Source organism: Arachis hypogaea, chromosome 4, assembly GCF_003086295.3.
Source record: "Arachis hypogaea cultivar Tifrunner chromosome 4, arahy.Tifrunner.gnm2.J5K5, whole genome shotgun sequence".
In the NCBI taxonomy this organism is placed as follows: domain Eukaryota; kingdom Viridiplantae; phylum Streptophyta; class Magnoliopsida; order Fabales; family Fabaceae; genus Arachis; species Arachis hypogaea.
The window spans coordinates 56,281,139-56,287,022 of NC_092039.1; the positions used below are offsets into that span (position 1 = coordinate 56,281,139).

General features: G+C 39.9%; 1 non-coding gene across 1 annotated transcript; it reads right to left on the reverse strand.

The window, feature by feature from the left end:
* Positions 1–5,469: 5,469 nt before the first annotated feature.
* On the reverse strand, positions 5,470–5,577 carry LOC112798825 (small nucleolar RNA R71). The gene has a single exon (XR_003200422.1). It is a non-coding gene; the product is annotated as a small nucleolar RNA R71 (small nucleolar RNA).
* Between the last annotated feature and the right edge of the window lie 307 nt (positions 5,578–5,884).

Here is a 5,884-nt window from a genome sequence, read left to right on the forward strand (position 1 = left end):
ATTGGGATTTAAAGGCTCAAAGTGGTTAACAAAGGTAATTGAAAAGGGTAGGCTTAATTTGGATAAGTGAGTTTAAACAAATAATGGCCTCAATCATATGCAAGCATACAAACATAATAAATATTGGACATATAGGATGAAACAAAATATAGATTACAATCATAGAGAAGTAAACACACAAGAATAAAATAATTATGGTTAAATAATGTAACCATGCATAAAGGCTCAAATCTTCACAGGTTGTGTATTTTTTAGCTCAAAAATCATGTTCCAATTACAACTTCAAGCAATTTATCATAAAAAAAAATTAATTAAATTTAGTGAAATTTTGTTCCAAAGAAAGGGTCTTAGAAGAAACTTATTGTCTTTTCAATCAAGTAGAACATGCATGCAACTAACCTATTACTATGCAATTTATCCTATTCTATAAAAGAAAGAAAATCTAACTAAAATATCCTAATTTATTGGTGCTAGGAAAGAGAAATTACCTCCGAAAGTCAGGTACTGACCGACCTCCCCACACTTAAGGATTTGCACCGTCCTCGGTGCCATCTATCAGGAACAGTGGTGGGCTGGTGGCAGTGTCTCCACAGTCGAGACCGTCGTGGCTCCCTGTGCTGGTGAAAGAAGTGGAGTCCGGAGTGCCTGGATCATCATTGGGTCGGTGATTGGCTGTAAGTAGCTCTTTGAGGTATTTGAAACGGCGGTGGTTGCGGCGCTCTCAGAGCTTTGCTTTCTTTTCTTGTTTGTCCAATCGATTCAGGATTTGGTGCAGCAGTTGACTAGTAGATGGTGGAGGAGCTACAGCATCCTCTGTGGACTGGTTGGTAGTGGCAAGTTGTGGCCTGAGATATCTCCCGTTAGGGACATACTGATCATCCCGTGGAAGAATGGTTTTGGTGTCTCCGGCTCTGTAGGATACTCCGACTGCTGAGATAAGATCCGAGACCAATGCGGGGAAAGGTAGGTTGCCCGCGATTTGCACATGTTCCATAGCATTCCAGATATGTCTTGGTAAATTAAGAGGCTGGTCTGTGAGGATGCACCATAGTAGAACGGCCATGTCTGGCGTGAAGGAGGACTCATGAGTACTCGGGAAGACGTAATGGGACATAATTTGTGCCCATACGTGAGCCTCTAAGGTGAGTGCGAAACCCGAGATTCCCTTAGGACAGGAACGATGGTATCCGAAGATCCATTTACTGCCAGGTCGAGCAATAACTCTGAGAACAGTGTCCCAGTGAAAGGTGTATGCCTGGAGCTTGATCGCGGCTTTTTGAAAAGCGTCCAATCTTTCTGGAGCAGGGGGGAGATCTAAGGCTTGCTGAATGGCCTCTTCTATAATAGGGACTTGCTTCTGGCGTAAATAAATGGACTGCAGAGTCGGCAGGTGGAAATTGGAGTAGAACTTAACAACCCAAGAAAGATTAACCTATCGTGGCTGTCTCTGTAAGAATCCCCAATGTCTTTGTGCAATTTGTGGCTTGATGAGCGGATAATTTGTATACTTTTTGGCATTGTTTTTAGTATGTTTTTGATATGATCTAGTTAGTTTTTAGTATATTTTTATTAGTTTTTAGTTAAAATTCACTTTTCTGGACTTTACTATGAGTTTGTGTGTTTTTCTGTGATTTCAGGTATTTTCTGGCTGAAATTGAGGGACCTGAGCAAAAATCTGATTCAGAGGCCAAAAAGGACTGCAGATGCTGTTGGATTCTGACCTCCCTGCACTCGAAGTGGATTTTCTGGAGCTACAGAAGCCCAATTGGCGCGCTCTCAACGGCGTTGGAAAGTAGACATCCTGGGCTTTCCAGCAATATATGATAGTCCATACTTTGCCCAAGATTTGATGGCCCAAACCGGCGTTCAAAGTCACCTCAAGAAATCCCAGCGTTAAACGCTGGAACTGGCACCCAAATGGGAGTTAAACGCCCAAACTGGCATGAAAGCTGGCGTTTAACTCCAAGAAGAGTCTCTGCACGAAAAATGCTTCAATGCTCAGCCCAAGCACACACCAAGTGGGCCCGGAAGTGGATTTTTATGTCATTTACTCATTTCTGTACACCTTAGGCTACTAGTTCTTATAAGTAGGACCTTTTGCTATTGTATAAAAAGGACTTTGGTAGCTATCTTCATTTTTATGCTATCTTAGATCATTGGGAGGCTGGCCATTCGGCCATGCCTAGACCTTATGCTTATGTATTTTCAACGGTGGAGTTTCTACACACCATAGATTAAGGTGTGGAGCTCTGCTGTACCTCGAGTATTAATGCAATTACTATTGTTCTTCTATTCAATTCCGCTTGTTCTTGTTCTAAGATATCACTTGTTCTTCAACTTGATGAATGTGATGATCTGTGACACTCATCATCATTCTCACCCATGAACAAAGTGACTGACAACCACTCTTGTTCTACAAGCAACTAAGGCCATAGTGAATGTCTCTTGGATTCCTGATTGCACGATGCATGGTTGATCGCCTGACAATCGAGTGCTCGCCTGACAAACGAGCCAACCATTCCGTGAGATCAGAGTCTTCGTGGTATAGGCGAGAACTGATGGCGGCATTCAAGAGAATCCGGAAGGTCTAACCTTGTCTGTGGTATTCTGAGTAGGATTCAATGACTGAATGACTGTGACGTGCTTCAAACTCCTGAGGGCGGGGCGTTAGTGATAGACGCAAAAGAATCACTGGATTCTATTCCGGCCTGATTGAGAACCGACAGATGAATTCCGCTATGCTGTGACAGAGCATATGCAATCGCTTTTACTGAGAGGATGGGAGGTAGCCACTGACAACGGTGAAACCCTTGCTTAAGCTTGCCATGGAAAGGAGTAAGAAGGATTGGATGAAGGCAGTAGGAAAGCAGAGAGACGGAAGGGAAGGCATCTTCATGCGCTTATCTGAAGTTCCTACCAATGAATTACATAAGTATCTCTATCTTTACCTTTATGTTATTTTCGTTCATCATCATTACTATTTGAGTTTGCCTGACTAAGATTTACAAGATGACCATAGCTTGCTTCAATACTAACAATCTCCGTGGGATCGACCTTTACTCACGTAAGGTTTATTACTTGGACGACCCAGTGCACTTGCTGGTTAGTTGTGCGAAGTTGTGTAATGCCATGGTATTGAGCTACCACGTTTTTGGAGCCATTACCGGGGATTATGAGAGTTGTGAAAAAGTATTGTTCACAATTTCGCGCACCAAGTTTTTGGCGCCGTTGCCGGGGATTGTTCAAGTTTTGAGCAAGCTTTTGGTAACATCAGTGCCAAGATCCGGCAACAACACCATGTTTTTGGCGTTATTGCCAGGGATTGTTCAGGCTGGACAACTGACGGTTCATCTTGTTGCTTAGATTAGGTATTTATTTTTTTCGAAATTCTTGAAGATGAATTCTAGAGTTTCATGGTGATTTGTTGAAATCTGGCTGGCTGAGAAGCCATGTCTAATTTCATTGGACCGAGGTTTCAACTTATCATCACAAGAGCTTGTTGATTTCTTATCAATCTTGCTTTTGGACCAGTGATCTGCTAAGGCTTGGCTGGCTTTTGGCCATGTCTAGTGTTTTGGACCGAAGCTTTCTCTGAAAGCTTGGCTGGCTGTGAAGCCATGTCTAATTCCTGGACCGGAGTCTTAGACTAGCATTGCACTGATTCCTGGAATTCTCATTAAGAATTTTGATATCTTTTTCCATTTAATTTTCGAAAAACACAAAAAAATTTTACAAAACCATAAAAACCAAAAATATTGTTGTTTCTTATTGAGACACTAGTCTCATCATAAGTTTGGTGTCAATTGCATGCATTCATATGTCTTAGTGATCTTCAAGATGTTCTTGATGATTTACTTGCTCTGATCTTTGAATTCTATTGACTTGAGTGTTTTGTGTGTCTCATATGCATTTTCATTTTGTTAGTGTCAGTAGTATACAAACTGCTAAGTTTGGTGTCTTGCATGCATTGTTATTTGATTCTTGTTGCATTTTGATTTTTTTCTATTATCAAAAATCCAAAAAAATATTTTTAATTTGTGTCTTTTCAAGTCAATAATACAGAGAATTGAAGATTCAGAACATACAGCAGAGGAATTGCACAGAAAAAGCTGGGCGTTCAAAACGCCCAGTGAAGAAGGACAGACTGGCGTTTAAACGCCAACCAGGGTACCTGGTTGGGCGTTTAACGCCCAAAAGGGTAGCATTTTGGGCGTTAAACGCCAGAATGTGCACCATTCTGGGCGTTTAACGCCAGGATGGCTAAAGGGGGAAGATTTTGTTTTCAAATCAATTTTTTTTAAAGTTTTCAACATCTTTTCAAAATCAAATCTTTTTCAAATCAATTTTTCAATCAAATCTTTTTCAAAATTAACTTCTTTCCTTTTTCAAGGATACTTACTATCAATTAATGATTTGATTCAACATTTCAAGTATGTTGCCTTTTCTGTTGAGAAAGGTTTAATGATTGAATCATATCTTTTCTTGTTAGTCAAGTTTTTAATTTTCAAATCAAATCTTTTTAAAATGTTTTCAAATCATATCTTTTAAAATTGTTTTCAAATCATATCTTCTTAACCACATCTTCTTCAAAATAGTTTTCAATCAAATCTTTCTGATTTCTAATTTCAAAATCTTTTTCAAAAATCATTTGATTTCTTTTCCCTTTTCATTTTCGAAAATTAATTAATGTTTTTCAAAATGTTTTCAAAATTTTTCACTTAATTTTCGAAAATTAGTTCCCTCCTTCTCACATCCTTCTATTTATGGACTAACACTACCCCTTAATGCAAAATTCGAACTCCATTTTCTCTGATAAGTTCGAATTTTCTACTTCTGTCTTCTACTCTTCTTTTCCTCTGACACCTAAAGGAATCTCTATACTGTGACATAGAGGATTCCACATTTTCTTGTTCCCTTCTCTTTCTTATGAGCAGGAGCAAAGATAAAGGCATTCTTGTTGAGGCTGATCCTGAACCTGAAAGGACCTTGAAGAGAAAGCTAAGAGAAGCCAAAGCACAACTCTCTTTAGAGCACCTGAATGAACTCTTCAAAGAAGAAGAACAAATGGCAGCCGAACACAATAACAATGCCAACAATGCAAGGAAGGTGCTGGGTGACTTTACTGCACCTACTCCCGACTTCTATGGGAGAAGCATCTCTATCCCTGCCATTGGAGCAAACAATTTTGAGCTTAAGCCTCAATTAGTTTCTCTAATGCAACAGAATTGCAAGTTCCATGGACTTCCATTGGAAGATCCTCATCAGTTCTTAGCTGAGTTCTTGCAAATCTGTGACACTGTCAAGACTAATGGGGTTGACCCTGAGGTCTACAGACTAATGCTATTCCCTTTTGCTGTAAGAGACAGAGCTAGGACATGGTTGGACTCTCAACCTAAAGAAAGCCTGGACTCTTGGGAAAAGCTAGTCAATGCCTTCTTGGCAAAGTTCTTTCCACCTCAAAAATTGAGTAAGCTTAGAGTGGAAGTCCAAACCTTCAGACAGAAGGAAGGAGAATCCCTCTATGAAGCTTGGGAAAGATACAAACAATTAATCAGAAAGTGTCCCACTGATATGCTTTCTGAATGGAGCATCATAGGTATTTTCTATGATGGTCTCTCTGAACTGTCCAAGATGTCTTTGGATAGCTCTTCTGGAGGATCTCTTCATCTGAAGAAGACGCCTACTGAAGCTCAAGAACTGATTGAAATGGTTGCAAATAACCAATTCATGTATACTTCTGAAAGAAATCCTGTGAACAATGGGACTAGTCAGAAGAAAGGAGTTCTTGAGATTGACACTCTGAATGCCATATTGGCACAGAACAAAATATTGACTCAACAAGTCAATATGATTTCTCAAAGTCTGTCTGGAATGCAAAATGCAC